This window comes from Halichoerus grypus, chromosome 13 (assembly GCF_964656455.1).
Source record: "Halichoerus grypus chromosome 13, mHalGry1.hap1.1, whole genome shotgun sequence".
NCBI lineage: Eukaryota > Metazoa > Chordata > Mammalia > Carnivora > Phocidae > Halichoerus > Halichoerus grypus.
This window is the reverse complement of record NC_135724.1, coordinates 72,950,240-72,969,166: the sequence shown is the minus strand read 5'-3', so window position 1 is coordinate 72,969,166 and position 18,927 is coordinate 72,950,240. Positions and strand designations below refer to the sequence as shown.

General features: G+C 46.0%; 1 long non-coding RNA gene across 3 annotated transcripts in view; it reads right to left on the bottom strand.

Moving 5' to 3' along the window:
- LOC118555194 (uncharacterized) overlaps positions 1–18,927 on the bottom strand; it is a 96,503-nt gene that overhangs the window by 29,008 nt on the left and 48,568 nt on the right. For 2 of the 3 annotated variants that reach the window (XR_013443470.1, XR_013443469.1), the window contains 2 exons: positions 13,047–13,216; positions 5,729–5,815 (listed from right to left, as the gene is read on the bottom strand). This is a non-coding gene — a long non-coding RNA (uncharacterized LOC118555194). Of the gene's footprint in view, positions 1–1,797; positions 1,878–5,728; positions 5,816–13,046; positions 13,217–18,927 lie in introns of all 3 variants that reach the window. The other variant, XR_013443471.1, reaches the window with a different exon arrangement.

Genomic DNA, 18,927 nt, shown 5'->3' with positions numbered 1-18,927 from the left:
CTTAGCTGCTCTGGGAGAGGGAGGGGCCCGGCCAGGAGGGGGCTCAGCGTTTGTGTTTCAGAGGCAGGGGACTTGAAATCCTGACGTTTAGAAGTGGAAGGGATCTTAGATCATCTGGTTTCGTGGTTTTCATGCTATTTTGTGGGGTCATTGTGGGGAGGAAGCCCACCACGCCCACTCAGTACTAGACTTCCAAGTAGGATATGATTTGAAGAAAGGTTTTCATGCTTAAAATAAAAGTCTGAAAGTGATTTGATTTAATCCAAACTCCTGTTTTTTTGTTGAGGGAAACTGAGCCTCAGGGAGCCACAAAGACTTAACCCAAGATTGTCAATGAATTAACAGCAAAATCTGAATAAGAAACATTCTCTCCCGACTCTACCTCCACCACCTCCCAGTGCTCCTGGGCTTCCAGAAGACCACCTTAGATAAACGGCTGTTAACCTGCTCCTCTTCAGTTAGCCAAGCCAGAAATCTTAGAGAAGAGCTTAGTAATGCTACCAAAAGGCTTAAAACTATGAGCCCTCCTCCTCCCTCCTAACCCAAATCAAAAGGTTTTGATATTATAATCATTGTTTTTCACCTTTCAGATATATAAATGTTATTAGCATGAATTGTCTCAAGTAATAACATTGTCTTAAATCAGTGGGATTGGGGGGAGCATCTTTACTACTGCAAATGGGTTAGTTGTGAATGATCTCAGCCTCCAATTTATTTCTGAATTTGATACAGAGGAAAAAATCCTTATGATAGGTAAGTGGTTGCAAATGGTAATAGTCACAGCTTGCCTGCAATCTGTTGTTATTGACAAAAGTGGATGCTTGGAAAAAAAAAGGATTAATAGAAGAATATTCAACACCTGCTTTCAATCCTCCATAGATCAGTAAGAAACACCTAAAGGTTATAAATAAGCACTCAAATTATTCTACAGTGAGAGCCGCTAGCCCGGAGCTGCAGCTGGGCGTGGCGACCCAGCACCAGGCTAGCACCCCCTGTCACGGGCAGCCCACCCGAGCACGGCTGCGGAGGCCCTACAGCGATGTCTCAGTCTAAGCTAATGCGTGTTTTACACTTGAGTGTGCACGTTAGAGACGATTTTTACCATTTAAGATATCTGCAGTGTTTGCAGACAACCCCGGAAGCACTGCCACAAAAGCCAGTTTCACAACCACTGGTTGGGCGGGGAGAACCTGAGCTGCTGAGGCCCCAGCGGAGTTGCCCATGGGAGGGTGAGGGGCTGAGCACTTCCTCATCTAGAGCAGAGCACTTTGCCAGAAGAGGGGGTTGAAGGTGGCTGCTCAGTAGATGCTCCCCTCCCCACTGTTCACGGGATGAGATGGCACTTCTATCTCTGGCTGCTGGCAGATACTCTGAATGTCTGGCACACCTTCTATTTCACCACGTATTGAGACTAGAAGACAGCTGGCCCCACCCCGGGTCTTCCACCTTACAGAGGTAAAATTCTGACCTTGAAGCATTCTGATCTGAGTTTTGCAATAAACTGGAAATGTATCACTACTCAAAGACTTTAAAGTTCACATAAGTATTTTATTAAAGGATTAAAATGTTCTAATGGATGCAGGTGCACTGATGCTTTAAAATTGTGTAAAAGCAATGGAAGCCCCCCAACCCCCCCCCCCCCCCAGAGAGAAACTGCTTGTTGGGGTTGAGACGGCACCTAAGAATTCCTGAGCCCTTCGGGAGACTGGCACGGCCTCACTTGCTGTGAGGGTCCTGACTAAAGAATGAACAGCTGTCCAGGCTGAGGAGCAGGGGAGGCAGAACCAGGGCCCTTACCTCCGTGGCACAGATGTCCGAGGCAGAGGCCTGGGCCCAGGTTGTGTGTCCCGTCTAGCAAGAAAGCCTCCATGAGGACCCTAGAGGCCAAGGTTGGAAAATGAAGCAAAGACCTTGCATTCATAGGATTCCCGCCACCCCGCCATCTCCAATGCCAAAGGAGCCCAAGGTCACGGCACATATTTAAGGTTTTGTCACCCAAGGTAAACCAGATTAGTGTTCGTTGTAAATGGTTCCCCTACTGTGCTTTGCCATTTGGAAGGTCAATTCCTAGACTGGCAGTTCTTTCACGTCCCCCAGAAGGTGCCGCGCCCAGCCAGCATACATTCTTCACTGGGGTGAAGAACTCCCACTCTTGAAGTCCCTGTCAGCCTTGGGACGTGACCTCTGTGCTCTGGCACCTCAGGCGTATGATTCATCTGACTTGATAAACCAGTTGCTGCCACACAGGCTCCTCTTGCCCCCCTCTGACACTGTGCTCATACGTCCCCAAGGACGCGCCAGCCACGGCCCCAGAGCGTTCCTTCTCAAAGCGTTCAACCGCAGGGCAACCTCCGGCTGGCGCTCCCACCTCTGCAAACAGCCTACAGCACCTGGCCTTGCTTTCTGTCCTCTGCTCAGTCTGGTGGTCCTAACCAACCAGTCAGTGCCTGGAGCTGGGGCGAACACCGGTGCCAGTTTGCCCTTCCCTCCTCTACTCCCAGGTAAGAAGTTAACCTCTTTGCAGACACCTTCCCTGGGACTGGGAAACGCTCCATCATGCAGTCTGGTTACGAAGCGCAGCCTTAAGTTCTGAACCATACCAGGCAGGAATAAACCAGAGCACCCAACGCCACCTTACACAGCTTCTGTATGCTACTCGAGGGGAGGCCAGAGGAGTGGCAGCAGGGGCCTCTGCCTTTAACTGGGCATCCCTGATCACCCTTGCCACTCGCACCACCTCCACCCAGCCCTGCCCTGCAGAGCACTCCAGACTTTTGGAGATTACTGCCAATGCCTGAAAAGCCTAGACAGGGCTGAGGACAACAGCCTGGGTATCTGAGGTCATCTAGTCACCCCTCCTTGCCAGGGACCCTCACTTCAGGTCTTTGCTTCCAACAGCTCTGGATATACTGGGACTCCTTCCTTTAACGAGTAACTGAGGGCTGTGGGTCTGCCCAGGCTTCACTGGTGAGTCATGCACGCGTATCCGCCCCCACCATCCCATGAGATGATGACATGGCATTTCTGTCTGTCCCGCCACTGTTTGCCCCAGGAGTGTGCCGTCTGTTAGGGAAGATGGGGCAGATAAAAATAAGTTAAAAGGTGCTCATTATCCAAAAAGAACTGAGACTTAAAAAAGCCTCTTTGAGTCAACCTACTTAAAATGGAGATCAGAGTCACATATAATAAACAGAGGAAAAGGTTTGATTGGAACTTCTTGGAAAATGAAACTACTAAAACTAGTAGCTCTTAACAAAGTGCAATTGCAACTATGGGCGAATTCTTAGAACAAAATTATTTTATGTATATTTCCCTCCTAAAATTATGTGATTGCCCAACAGGACACCATTTCCGCAGGGCAGTCATTTTTCCAAAAGTTAGGGGCTTCCTCAGTTTTCCTGAAAGCCTCTCTTAATCCTTTAGTTCTCGGATCCTCAAATCGCCCCCTGCAGCACCTGCCTGGTTCCATGAAGCTCTTCATTTGTTAACAGACCTAACCCTCCGCTCCTCCTTTGCCAGTGACTGCAATCATTTGAGCAGTTTCCCACCAATACTTCCATGACTTTATGGCCTTCTACATTTTAAAACTTAAATTGTACTCTGGCACCATTTCATTGTACTGTCAACGTCAGAAGTTTACGACGTCTCGCAATCGCAAGTATGAGATCGGAGAGAGGGGCTATGGTGGGAGGAGGGTGTTAATCAGGGAGATGCTTAAAAAGAGACAACAGGCCCCAAATGAAGTCACCTGTACTAAGCCCCATGTCAGCAAATCCTGGCTTGCTAACTAAACTGCACCCCCGTTCCCCAGGCAGAACCTTTAACCAGTCGTCATGGAATGACCTAGTCAGCACTGGTGAGAGAATCCACTTGATGGACCCCTTCCGATCCTGTTAGAAAGGCCACCTTACTGAAACAATGCATTCTTTACTAATCATTCTTCTTTACCACCCCATTTTTGCTCCTAAAAACCCTGCATTTTGTACAGCCCTTCAGAGCTCCTTTTATTGCTGGATGGGATGCTGCCCAACTCATGAGTCATTGAATCAAAGCCAATTTGATCTTTGAAGTGAACTCAGCTGAAATTCTGTTTAACAATGTCTAAGTGGAAAGTAATTTTTTATATGCTCGGTTGGAGAATACTTCTCATGTCTGATGAGTTTAGCTTTCCTCTACAACTTTGGAAGACTACTTAGGTATGGCTTAAAGGAAGAAGAAAGCCCATCGGCATGTCTGACCAGAGAGCCTGCCCTGGAGGGGCAGCAGTGACGTCAACTGATGGCAATACTGGGTCAGCACGAGCCAAGGCAGGAGGGCAGGTTTGAGGAACTGAGTTGGAGTGCATGGTTTAGCAGATGAGGAAATACTTGTTAAAAGAGGCCGAGGAAGTCTATTTCAGGTTAAACACTCATCTCAATTCTTTTTTTTTTTTTTTAAAGATTTTATTTATTTGACAGAGAGAGACATAGCGAGAGAGGGAACACAAGCAGCGGGAGTGGGAGAGGGAGAAGCAGGCTCCCCGCAGAGCAGGGAGCCCGATGTGGGACTCGATCCCAGGACCCTGGGATCATGACCTGAGCTGAAGGCAGTCGCTTAACCAACTGAGCCACCCAGGCGCCCAACACTCATCTCAATTCTATAACTATTTGGGGTTTCTGAACAGAGAACTGAACAAGATAATAGTTAAGACTTACTATGGGTCAGACACTGTTTAAGTACTTGAATTAACACATTTAATTCTCCTATCAACCTGGTGCGGTCAGTACTATCATATCCTCATTTGAAAATAAGGCAACAGAGGGGCGCCTGGGTGGCTCAGTTGGTTAAGCGTCTGCCTTCGGCTCAGGTCATGATCTCAGGGTCCTGGGATTGAGCCCCACGTCAGGCCCCCTGCTCAGGGGCAGTCTGCTTCTCCCTCTCCCTCTGCCTCTCCCCCCAGCTTGTGCTCTCTCTCTCTCTCAAATTAAAAAAGAAAAAAAAAAATTAGGCAATGGAGCCAGCATTGCTGTTAAGGCCCTGGCCCAAGGTTACGCAGCAAATAAGCAGCAGAACCATGGTTTGAGTCCCGGCCCTCTGTCTCCAGAGACCACACTCCAAACCACTGCCTACCCAGTCTCTCCTTAGTCAGGGCCAGCTGGGAGTGGGTGCTAGGAGGATGAAGTAGTGGGAAGAACAGTAAGAGGCCATGTGCAGGATAAAAGGCCTAAATCAGAGAAGTGAATTGCTCAGGAGCAATTCCAAAGGGACCCTTGGACTATTCATTTCCAAAATCCAGAACCGTATTACGTTACACACAAAGCAGTCCATGTTGCAAGAAGGAATTAGCAACTCATTAAAATGTACTAACTTTCTTAGGTGGAGCTCCCTCACTCAACTGTAAGACTTCCACCCCTAGCACAGGGACAAATCTGTTGGCAGCAGACACCAACTCTATCAGGGGTCGAGACAACTCTTAGCCTGAAGAAGCTACAGCGTGGTGTCTGTCTACCGTGTGGAGCCCTAGGTGGCCCAGACCTAGAGACTGTGGGACCTGTGTTCTAGCCCTCTTAATTGCTTATTTAGGGTAGGGCCTTGACCACTCTACTCTGCTTTAATTTCTCATCTGTGGGGATGTTTGTCCAATCAACCCACAAGGCTGTTGTTTTTCCATGAGGAAACGTCATGTTTTACAAAGTCTAGTTGCTCCGCAGGTCACACTGAATGCCTACTCTGACTTTCCACACCTTACCAGCTTTCCAGTGTATCCAAAGTTGGAGGAGGCGGATCCTTGTTTTCCATGCAGCCTGCCCTGCTCCAAGGCCATGGCACTTCTCCTCTGCCAAACCAGAGAGAGGAGAGAATTGGTCAGGTCTTCCCAGGGGTGATAGACACTCCTGGCCATCTGCGGCCAGGAGGTCCCCAACATGAAATATTTCATATTCAGCAACTATGGTTTGGAGTGTTGCCAGGGACAGGTTTCTGGGCTAGGGTAGATCTTTCCTGGGCTTCTGGGAGTCTCTAAGAGATGGGCTCCATGGGGCAGCCTCGCTCCCAGCACAGGTAAGGGCTGGGTGAGCAGTCACTAGGGGTGGCTGGCCCCTTTCCTTCAGGACTCTGGCTGCCTTACCTCCATTCAGGCTAGTGTCTGGATGTACAGTGGGTGATCCCTGAATTTCCCAAAGACAAACCTCGGGTTGTGTGCCCATCCTGGACAAGGAGAGGTACCAGAGGTGACTCCTTGGCCAGTCTGTGGTGTTTCCTCTGCCCCTAAGGCAGTCTTTTGTGATATGTTGCCTTTCCTGGCCTTTTCTCTGGGCACGCAGAGCTGGCCCTGCACCCCATGGAGAGCAAAGTGGGGTCAGACAGCAGGTCTGAAAGTTGGAGGAGTGGAGCCCATGCCTGTAAAATTCCTGACCGTGGCCTTGGGCAGGCAGAACACTTGTCCTCAGAGGGAAAGTACACTCTGAGTAGTCCTCTGGCACCCTTTCCTCCATGGTACCTCAGCCGTGTTCTGCACGGCTGTAGATCTGCCTGACCTGAGAGTCCCTCCCACCTACTCCATCCCCTATGACTTTCCGGGCCTTATTTTCTGTCCCGATGATCTATCTATTGATGAAAGTGAGCTGTTAAAGTCCCCTGTTATTGTATTACTCTCAATTTCTCCCTTTATGTCTGTTAATATTTGCTTTATAGATTTAGGTGCTTCTATGTTGGGTGCATATTTACAATTGTTGTATCTTGCTGGATTGATCCCTTCATCATTACGTAAAGCCCTCATCTCTTTACAGTCTTTGATTTTAAGCCGATTTTGTCTTACACAGGCATTGCTACCCGAGCTTTCTTTTTGTTTCCATTTGCATGCAATGTATTTTTCCATCCCTTCATTTTCAGTCTATGTGTCTTTAGGTCTGAAGTGAGTTCTGGTAGGCAGCATATAGACAGGCTTTCAGTTTTCTGGGATTTTTCGTTTTTTTAAATCATTTTATTTATTTATTTTTATTATGTTATGTTAATCACCATACATTACATCATTAGTTTTTGATGTAGTGTTCCATGATTCATTGTTGTTTTTTATCCATTCCATCACCGTATGTCTTTTGAGGAGAGCACTTAGTCCATTTACATTTAAAAAGTAATTTTTTGATAGGTATGTACTTATTAGCATTTTGTTCATTGTTTTCTGGTTGTTTTTGTAGTTCTTCTGTTTCTTTCTTCTCCTGCTCTCTTTCCCTTGTGATTTGATAAGTTTTTAGTGTCATGTGTGGATTCCTTTCTTGTTAGTTTTTTGTATATCTATTAAAAGTTTTTGGTTTGTGGTTACCATAAGGTTCATATATAACATCCTATGTATGATGCACTCTGTTTAAAGTTGATGGTCACTTAAGGTCAAATATATTCTAAAAGCACATTTTTACTTCTCCCTCCACACTTTGTTTTTGATGTCATATTTTACATTTTTTATTTTGTGTATCCTTTATTATAATAAAGATTTTATTAATTGAGGGAGAGGGAGAAAAGCAGACTCCTCGCTGAGTACAAGAGCCCAAAGTGGGGCTCGATCTCACAACCCTGAGATTATGACCTGAGCTGAAATTAAGAGTTGAACCCTTAACTGACTGAGCCACCCAGACGCCCCTAAATATAGTTGATTTTACTACTTTTGTCTGTTAGTCTCATACTAGCTTTATAAATGGTTGGCTCATACTACCTTTGTATGTTTGCTTTTGCCAGTGAGGTTTTTTTTTTTTCTTTCTTTCATAATTTTCTGCTAGTTATGGCCTTTTCCACTTAAAGAAGTCCCTTTAACATTTCCTGTAAGGTCAATTTACTAGTGATGAACTCCTGTAACTTTTGTCTGAGAAACTCATTATCTTTCCTTCAATTCTGAATAATAACCCTGCTGGGTAGAGTGTTCTTGGTTATAGGTTTTTTCCATTCAGAACTTTGAATACATCTTGCCACTTTCTGACCCGCAGAATTTCTGCTGAAAAATCAGCTAGCTAGTCTTTAGGGAAATCCTTTGTAGGTAACTAGTTGCTTTCCTCTTGCTGCCGTTAAGATTCCCTCTGTATCTTTAATTTTGGACATTTTAATCATTGTTTGTCTTGGTGTGAACCTCTTTGGGTTCATCTTCTTAGGGGCACTCTGTGCTTCCTGGACCTGGATGTGTGTTTCCTTCCTCAGGTTAGGGAAGTTTTCTGCCCCTTTCCTTTTTCTCTTTTCTGTGAATGTTGTTATATTTGATGTTATTGAGTTCCCTTAAATTATCCTCATTTTAAAAATTTCTTTTTTCTGGGGCGCCTGGGTGGCTCGTCAGTTGAGCATCTGACTTGATTTTGGCTCAGGTCATTATCTCAGGATCCTGAGATCAAGCCCCACGTTGGGCTCCGTGCTCAGTGCAGAGTCTGCTGGAGATTCTTTCTCTCCCTCTGCACCCACCCCCCCAACTCTCTCTCTCCCTCTAAGTAAAATCTTAAAATAAATAAATATTCTTTTTTCTTTTGGCTGTTCACAGCTTGGATGACATCTACTACCATCTTCCAGATTGCTGATCCATTCTTCTGCACAATCTAATCTGCTGTGGATTCCCCTCTAGTAGATTCTTCACTTCAGTTGTTGTATTCTTCAGCTCCAATTTTTTAAAAAAAAATTTTCTACCTCTTTGTTGAAGTTCTGTGTTCATTCATTCTTCTCCCAAGTTCAGTGAGCATCTTTATCACCATTGCTTTGAACTCTATCAGGTAGATTGCTTATCTCTCTTTCATTTAGTTCTTTTTCTGAGGTTTTGTCTTGTTCTTTCATTTGGAACATATCCCTCTGTTTTTTGCCTGACTCTCTGTGTTTCTTTTCTTTTTTTTAAGATTTTATTTATTAGAGAGAGGAGAGAGAGAGAGAGCGGGCACAAGCAAGGGGCAGGGAGAGAGACAAAGCAGACTCCATGCTGGGCGTGCAGCCCAATGCTGGGCTCGATCCCACAATCCCTAGATCATGACCTGAGCCGAAATCAAGAGTTGGATGCTCAACTGACTAAGCCACCCAGGCGCCCCACTCTCTCTGTTTGTTTCTATGTATTAGGTAAATCAGCTGCATCTCCTGGTCTTAAAGGGGTACCTGTAGAAGCCGTTCTGTGGGGCCCAGAAGTGCAATCCCCCTGGTTACTAGAACCACACATTCCAGAGTTGCCCTTTGTGGGCTGTGTGTGCCCTCCTATAGTGGCTGGCTGCGACTACTGCAAGCATGCTAGTGGGCAGGGCTGGCCCCTGGCCTGGCTGGCTGCAATGCCCAGCTGTGGCTGCTGCAGGTGGGCTGATATTTGGGAGTAGCCCCCAGTGAGGCTGGCTGCAAGGCTCAGCTGCGATTGTTGTAAGTGCACTGGTGCTGCACCCACCCTCCAGCAGGAGCTGCTTTGGAGGGGTGCTGGTCTGGCTGAGGCTACCCACTGGGTGGGGCGGGGTTGTAGCCACTTTGGGGGTTGGGGGGTAGGAGCGCCAGTCCTGGTCAGGACTGCCTGCCAGGTATGGCAGGGCAGGAGCCATTAAGGCAGTGGGGCACTGGTCCTGGCTGAGGCTGCCCGCTTGGTATGGCAGGGCAGGAGCTGCTTTGGAGGGGTACCTACTGGGCAGGTCTGCATGGGAATGCCAGGGCAAGGTGAGCAGTGCTAGCAAGGTAGATGAAGAGTGTCAGAACTGGCACCCATTAGCATCAGGCCAGCTAGACAGAGGGAGGGAAAGAAAAGTGGTGCCTGCCAGTGTTTCTGTTCTCAGAGAAAGTCCCTACAGATCCTTGGCCCTCTAGCACACACCCTAAAATTAGTCAGGGGTGCCTGGCTGGCCCAGTTGGTAGAGCATAAGACTCTTGATCTGAGGGTTGTTTGAGCCCCATGTGTGGTGTAGAGTTTACTTAAAATAAAAAATTTATTTTTTAAAAGATTTTATTTGAGAGACAGACAGAGAGAATGAGCATGAGCAGGGGGGAGAGGCAGAGGGAGAGGAAGAAGCTCAGCAGGGAGCCTGACTTTGGGCTTGATCCCAGGATCCCAGGATCATGATCTGAGCCTAAGGCAGATGCTTAACCAACTGAGCCACCCAGGTGCCTCTAAAATAAACAATTAAAAAAAAAAATTAATTAGTCCGCAAATCTCCTTCCCATATGACACAGGCACTTTTCAAACTGCTGCCTCTGTGCTGAGTCTCAGAGCAAGTGAGTCTGTACATGGGCCCTTTAAAAGTGGAGTCTCGGGGCGCCTGGGTGGCTCAGTCGTTAAGCGTCTGCCTTCGGCTCAGGTCATGGTCCCAGGGTCCTGGGATCGAGCCCCACATCGGGCTCCCTGCTCAGCGGGAAGCCTGCCTCTCCCTCTCCCCCTGCTTGTGTCCCTCTCTCGCTGTGTCTCTCTCTGTCAAATAGATAAATAAAATCTTTAACAGTGGAGTCTCAGTTTCCTACAGCCCTCCAGTTCTCCTGGAGTTAAGCCCTGCTGATTTTCAAAGCTCCTGAAGTGAAGCACCACTGGTTTTTTAAAGCCAGATGTTACGAGGACTCCTCTTCCCAGTGCAGATCTCCACAGCTAGCAGGGCTTGAACCCCTCACTTCTGAGGGAAGATCTCTGTGCCTGTGATATCCTTCCCACTGGTGAGTCACTGTACCGGGGTATGGGTCCCCACCAGAACGTATCTTTGCCCCTCCTACCCCTCTCCATGTGGCTTTTTCTCTGTATCTTTAGCTGTTCTATATACTTAGCTGTTCTGCTATTCTTCAGATCATTCTCAATGGAGTTGCTAGGTATATAGGTGCAGCCTTGGGAGCAGGTAAGCTCAGGATCCTCCTACTCCGCCATCTCAAACCACTCCCTAGGTTTATTTCTTACGGAAGGGATCTGCTATGATGAATCACGCCAGTGCCCTAGGTTTAACTTAAATGTGGTGGGATACTCTTGTTCTCTTGTTTGTTTACATCATCTACCCTCTTACTTAACAGTTAGTCAAGAACATTACAGGGACCCCAAGCCTGGGAACCTTTGATTATGTATGAGGATACCAGTCAAATAACAAAATAGGAGTTTCTACTCCATGTCAGGTACCTCATTAGGCAGAAAAAAACAGAATCCTTATCCTGATGGAAAGGACAGTTGAGAGAAGATAGCTAAGTGTGATGAATGTTGCAGAGCAGTCTGCACTGCTGGGAACCTGCACTGAGTCTGTGGCAAGTCAGGAGAGCGGGACCTAAGGAACTAATGTTTAAACTAAGGCCTGAAAAGGGGCGCCTAGATGGCTCAGTTGGTTAAGCGTCTGCCTTCGGCCCAGGTCATGATCCCAGGGTCCTAGGATTGAGTCCCACTTCGGGCTCCTTACTCAGCGGGGAGCCTGCTTCTCCCTCTCCCTCTGCCTGCTTGTCTGTCTACCTACTTGTGATCTCTCTCTCTGTCAAATAAATAGAATCTTAAAAAAAAAAAAAAACAAAAAACAAAAACCAAAAAACTAAGGCCTGAAGGATGAGGAGGGAAAGAGAAGAAAGATGCTGATTCATCGAGTACATACTGTATGCTAAGCCACTTGCATCATTTCATTTTGTCCTGACAACAACCCTTTAAGATAGGTATATTGTCCCCATTTTTCAGATGAGGAAACTGAGGCTCAAAAAGCTGAAGAGCCCTATTCAAGGTCACCCAGTTAACATGTGGTAGAATGAGGACTTAAACTCCAGTCAGCATGATTTAAAAGCCAATCTAATTAAAAGGCTGTTGTGATAGTCATGGCCAGAAAAGATGATAGCATCAGTGGATATGGAGAGAAGTGGATGTGTGGGCTCAAGAGGGACAACTGCAAATAGAATTGATCGGACTTAGTAAGTGGTACTGAGATAAAGAAGGAGGAATCAATCAAAGATGACTCCCGGTTTCTGTCTTGATCAACTAGGTGAATAGTGACCCACCCAGGTGGATCATTTACCAAGATGTAGAAAAGGGAGAAGCAAGTTTAGAGGGAAAGAATCGTTCATCTAAATTTGATACATTCTACTTCAGTTAAAAAAAATTGGTTAATTAAATGAAAACAAAACAGGGAAAGTTCCATGCCTAGAAACTCCCCCTCTTCATGCCTCCTCAATCCCAGTGTTCTCTATACCCATTCATCACCCCTTCCTTCTGATGTCCTAAGGCACCCTGATTCTTTTCTGATCCTTGGTCCCTCTGATATCCAAACTCCAAGCAGATCATGACCAAGGACTGCCAAAAGAATGCTGTCTTTGGCCACACCATTCACTCTCACAGAAGTGGCCCTATGACTGTCATGTGCTTTCACCTGATCTTTCTGACACTTTCTTCTCTACTGAGGTTTTGCCAGGGAGGAGCTGCTCATGTGGCTGAGCTCCTTCGGGCAAAGCCCCTTCATCATCCTAGCACTCAAACCATTCTATGTGAGCAGCCTCTGCCTCCCCATGCTCAGAAGGGCCCTGCCCCTGCTTTAATGGTCTTCTGTTGCAAGCTTGAAATTCCTACTGTATTTAGTGAGGGGCCCACATCTTCATTTTGTACTGGGTCCCACAGATTATGCAGCTGGTTCTATCTGTACATTTGCATCATAATGATGGGAGACAGGGAGTGGCATCCTTTCCCATCTGTGGGAATGAGCCTCATTTCCAACTAGGAAGACCCACTGCTTTAAGTCAGAGGGAGATAAAGCAAAAAAAAAAAAAAAAAAAGAGACCTCACTTCCTTTATTTCTATGAAATGCAGTTTTATGTGCAGTTTTATGTTTCTTCCTGGGTAATAACTTAGGAGGGAACCCTGGGACTAGAATGCAGAAATAACAAATTATGGGCTATTAAGTGTGGTTAATTAGTTCTTTATAGCTTAGGTAGAGAGGCATGGCTGAATTCCTCTGGCATACTCAGTTACAGGTGGGGACATGGGTCTGCTTAAATACAACTTAGGGTCCTTCAGGAGGTAGAGGGAAGAGCAACTGAGTAATCCCAGCCTGGCTTTTGAAGCTGAAACCTCCAGCAAGGCCTCCCGACCGGTCAGTGTATGTTCTCTCACAAGCCTAATCACTCAGTGATTAGGGACCCTTTACCTGAGATCTACTCAGCTCTCCGAGTGTGGAGGTGGCCTATGAGCTATCTGGGCATCATGCAGCAGCCTCTGGGTTATAACTCATACTTGTGCCCCGGAAGTTTCCAAGTTGGTTTCATCTGCCACTCAGGCTCCAAACAGCTGCAAATCCTTCCTCACTTCAGTAAACACCTATTAAAAAAAAAAAAAAATTTTAACCAAAAAAATGTTGCTTAGATTCCTTGCTAAATAGGATGCAGAAATGCTCTGCTGCCTATTATCAGAGCTCTTTGCATCGTGATGAGCTAATGCATGAAGCACTATGACCACTGAGTGCAGGTCTTCCAGTGTCACTTACTTACAGTAGTAATATCAAAGACTCAATAGGCACAGCACACAGAAAATATAATCTGCCCCCAAATTCCTTGTTCCATAGCCAACATCAATTCAAATCGTTGTCAAAGGCTTTTAGAATGTACTAGGTCATCCCATTTATTCTCCATTGAACTGATCATATAACTGCTGTCCTGCTCAGGAAGCTTACTTGACATCCTTGATTGACAAAAAGCTTGAATTCCTTAGTCTGGTATCTGCATGCTTCCCATTCTGACATCAGCTGGGCTTTCCAGCTCTATCTCCCCAGAGCCTGCATCCCAGCCACACCAAATTATTCTTCACTCCACATACTTTCTCCCTTTTATTCTTCTTATCTACCTCTTCTCCCTCAACTTTTACATTCCTATTTATTGAGTGCCTATCCTTGCTAGGTCTGGGGAATACAAGAGGAGGAAAGCAGACCCAGTCCCTAGGCTTGGGGCCTTATAGTCTAGCGAATCCATGAGTTATGCAAACCTTCATGGCAAAGCGTAAGGGCTATGGAGGAAAGGAAAGGAGGTCCAAGTGCCCACATCAGGGGTTTGGTCTAGTCTGGGCATCAGGAAAGCTTCCCTGAGGAGTGTGATTTTTTATTTTTTGAAAGATTTTATTTATTTATTAGAGAGCGCGCGCGTGCGAGTGCCTGCGCACACTCGAACAGGAGGAGGGGCAGAGGGAGAGAGAGAATCCCAAGCAGAACGGGGCTTGATCTCTCAACCCTGAGATCATGACCTGAGCTAAGATCAAGAGTCAGAGGCTTAACCAACTGAGCCACCCAGGCACCCCATGAGGTGTGTGATTTCTGTGACAAGAAACAGAGGTGGTAACTGGGCACCAACTAGCAGTCAGGGAAGGCTGTTGGGAGGCCAGGCTCTAGGCCAGGCTAGCAAGGGCAGGGGCCCTGGAAGCAAGGCCATTTTGGGGGAGGCACTGAAAGACCAGAGAGGCTGGAGTGCAGAGGGCAAGAGGAGATGTAAGTTCAGGTCAGGATAAACTGAGTCTGAACTTAAAGAACGTGGAGTTGATCCCTAGAGCCATGGGAAGTCTTTGAAGGATTTTCAGTAGTAATATCAGAGTTTGTGTTTTTTTAAGTAGGCTCTATGCCCAACATGGGGCTTGAACTTTCAACCCTGAGATCAAGAGTTGCATGCTCTACCAACTGAGCCAGCCAGGCACCCCATCAGAGTTGTTTTTAAGAGGCTTCTGGAAGGGGTGCAGGGAACTTGTTGGGGAATCAGATGAGAAGGGAGGAGCAGTGCAATAAAGTATTTGGGGGGCCGCCTGGGTGGCTCAGTCGGTTAAGCATCTGCCTTTGGCTCAGGGAATGATCCCAGGATCCTGGGATCAAGCCCCATGTCGGGCTCTCTGCTCAGCGGGAGCCTGCTTCTCCCTCTCCCTGCCGCTCCCTGCTGCTCCCCATGCTCTGTGTCAAATAAATAAATAAAATCTTAAAAAAAACAAAAAACAAAAAACAAAGTGTTTGGGTCGTAGAGAGGGGATAAGCCAGATCTCTGTCCTGCAGAGTGGGAAGGACAGCGGTCATCTAGTGAGGGTCTGTGTGTCCTGGGGAAGTCTGGGGGCTCATTTTGAAGGCTCTCCAAATGTGCTTAGAGGGCTGTCTGGGGTGGAAGTGAATGTGTGACAGTCGAGGCAGAGTGATGGAACTGGAACAGAGGATGGGAAGGAGCTTGCCCAGACAGGAAGAATAGGAGGCCAAGGACTAACCTAAAGACCAGGGAGAAAAAATGGAATTGGCAAAGAGGGTCAAAAAAGAAAGAATGAGGATATGGTGCCAAAAGAACAGGGAAGAGAGTATGTCAGAAAGCACAGCCACAAAGGGCAAGTGAGCCCCTCAAAGAAAAGGGGAAAAGAATGGCATAAAGAAAGAAGAGTAAATTCGAAGTCCAGAAGGCAGAGCACAGGGAGTCCCTGGAGCTGGAGCTTCAGGGGCAGGTGGGACTGGAAGGAGGCTGGGGGAGAGGTGGCAGAGGCCTGGAGGCCAGTGGAGCTGGATCAAGAGGGGCCTCAGTAAGTTACTGAGTTTGGACTCGATTCTGAGGGTCAGTAGAGGGTTGTTAAAGGTTTGATTTGGTTTGTCTTTTTAGTTAGAAACAAAATGCATGCTCCTTGTAAATAAAATAAGAACACCCTCCACCAAAACAAACTCTGTAGCACCATAGAAATGTGTATGTTAACTGAAAGTTCCTTCTGTTAAATCCCACTCCTCAGCTAGCACTTTGGTGTTATCATTCCAGACTTTCTGCCATTCACAAACTTCTTTAATTTTATAAAACAGGATCATGCTACATATAATTTTTGCAATTTCCCTTATGCAATCGGCAGTAATCATGGGCTTCCTTCTGGGTCGATATATGCAGATGTGCCCCACTGGTCTGACTGGCTGCATAGTACAGCCTGGATATCCCTTGGTTACTATTGCTGTGTAACAAATCGCCACAAAATTAGCAGGTTAAATGATAGAAGGTTGTTATCTCACAGTTCTTGTGGGTCAGGAGTCTGGCACAGAGTGACTGGTCCTCTGCTCAGGGTCTCCCAGGGCTGCTCTCTCATCTGAGACTCGGGGTCCTCTTCCAACCTCTTTCACATTGTTGGCAGAATTCACTTCCTTGCAGTTTCAGGACTGAAGTTCGTTTCCTTGCTGGCTGTCAACTGGGGCCACTCAGCTACTAGAGCTTTCTTTCATTCCTTACAATGTGATCCCCTCCATCTTCAAAGCCAGTAACAAATACACCTTAAGCTTCACGGTTCTTTTAGGAAGAGCTGAGTCCTTTTGAGGAGTCATCTGATTAGGTCAGGGCCACTCAGGATAACCTCTCTTTCTGAAGGTCAGCTGTGCCATCTGACAACCTAATCATGGGAATAGAATCCATCCCGTACCAAGTTTCACCCACACTCAAGGGTAGGGTCATTGAGGCTTCATCTTGGAATTCTGCCAACCACAATACCATACAATCGCCTTCCAATATATGGACAGGTAAATTGTGCCCCATGTTTTGCTTTCTACAAACAACTATGATTAATTTTTACATATATTTTGTGTGCTTTGTAAATATTTTTGTTGGGTTTTAAAAAGTGACATTTCTGGGTTGAGCAAATAATCACACTATAATTTTTTTAAATATGCATAGGTTTATGTAAAAGAAATAAGCCTTTGGGGCTTAATATGTAGCAGTCCTTTTTAAAATAAACTTTACTTGGGGGGCGCCTGGGTGGCTCAGTCGTTAAGCGTCTGCCTTCGGCTCAGGTCATGATCCCAAGGTCCTGGGATCGAGCCCCGCATCGGGCTCCCTGCTCAGCAGGGAGTCTGCTTCTCCCTCTCCCACTCCGCCTGCTTGTGTTCCCTCTCTCGCTGTCTCTCTGTCAAATAAATAAATAAAATCTTTAAAAAAATAAAAAATAAATAAAAAATAAAATAAAATAAAATAAACTTTACTTGGGAGTGCCTGGGTGGCTCAGTCATTAAGCGTCTGCCTTCAGCTCAGGTCATGATCCCAGGGTCCTGGGATCCAGCCCTGCACCAGGCTCTGCTTCTCCCTCTCCCACTCCCCCTGCTTGTGTTCCTGCTCTTGCTGTCTCTCTCTGTCAAATAAATAAATAAAATCTTTAAAAACAAAAAAACAAACAAACAAAAAACTTTACTTGGACTAATTTTCTATCTTTTTTTAGGTATGATTTCTCATGATTTTTAAAAATAACTTATTTTAAAAAGTTTTAGATTTACAGAAAAAGTGAGCAGAAAGCAGAGTTCCCATGTACCCCACACCTAGTTTCCCCTATTATTAACATCTTACATTACATGGCAACATACTTAACTAACTACAGTCCTAACTATTCAGATTTCCTTAGTTTTTCCCTAATGTTCTTTTTCTGTCCCAGGATCCCATGGAGAATAGCACCTAACATTTAGCCATCACATCTCTTTAGGCTCTTCTTGTTTCTTAGACTTTCCTTATTTTTGATGACTCTGACAGGTTTGAGGTACTAACCAGGTATTTTGTAGAATGCCCCACAATTAGGATTTTTCTGATCTTTTTCTCATGCTTAGACTAGGGTTTTTAGGAGAAAGAGTACAGAAACAAAGTGCCATTCTCATCACAGCCACTCAAGGGTACATACTATCAACATTTCACTACTGATGTTGGCCTGGATCACCAGGCTGAGGTGGTGTTTGTCAAATTTCCCCACTGCAAAGTGACTCTTTTTTCCCCCTTTCCATACTCTCAATGTTGGAAGGAAGTCACTATGTGAAGCCCACACCTACAGAGCAGGAAGTCATGGTCTACCCCACTGAGAGCAAAGTATTTACATAAATTATGTAGAGTTCTGCACAGGGGAGTTGTCTGTTCTCTTTTTATTTATTTACATGATCATTGATTAATATCAGTATGGACTGGGTGCCTGGGTGGCTCAGTTGGTTAAGCGAATGCCTTCGGCTCAGGTCATGATCCTGGAGTCCCTGGATCGAGTCCCGCATCAGGCTCCCTGCTCGGCAGGGAGGCTGCTTCTCCCTCTGACCCTCCCCCCTCTCATTTGCTCTCTCTCTCATTCTCTAATAAATAAATAAAATCTTAAAAAAAAAAATCAGTATGGACTCATGCATATTTACTTTACACTTTGGATTATACTCCTTTAGGGTTGACACAAGGTTTATGTGCCTGCTTGGGTACTGTTAGGCTTTTGCACTAATGGATAATAATATTTCTACATGTGACAATCTCTAGTCTCTTTGACATTCTATGGTGTAGTATAAATTTTTGTTTTTTTAAAGATTTTTTATTTATTTATTTGGGAGAGACAGTATGAGCATGAGCTAGGGGAGGGTCAGAGGGAGAAGGAGAAGCAGACTCCCTGCTGAGCAGGGAGCCTGACCTGGGGCTTGATCTCAGGACCCTGGGATCATGACCTGAGTCGAAGGCAGATGCTTAACCAACCGAGCCACCCAGGTGCCCCAGTATAAATTTTTCTAATCCTGATGGCAAATTTAATTCCCTACTTTATTGTTTAAATTGTTCCAGTTTTGGCCACTGGGAACTCTTCCAGTTGGCTCCTGTGCCCTTTAGCATATGCCATCTTTGTGTTGTTTTTGTTGTTTTTGTTTGTTTCATGAGCACAATGTGGGGCTTGAACTCACAACCCTGACATCAAGACCCGAGCTAAGATCCAGAGTCAGAGGTTTAACTGACTGAGCCACTGAGTCACTCCTCCTTACTTTCTTCCTTACACAAGGCTCATCTTGTGTATTTCCTGTTTCAGTCCTAGAATCAGCTGTTTCTCCAAGGAGCCCTGTTTCCTTTTATTAGAGAATAGAATTAGAAACCAAGATCTAGGGGCCTCTGGCTGGCTCAGTCAGTAGAGCATGTGACTCTTGGTCTCAGGGTTGGGCATATAGTTTGCATAATAAAAAAATACATACTTTTTTAAAAAAAAGAAAAAGAAACCAAGATCTGGGCATTAGATGTGCTCATCTCTGGGCTGGGGTGGGTGTCATTGCTGTTTGGCCCTCTCAG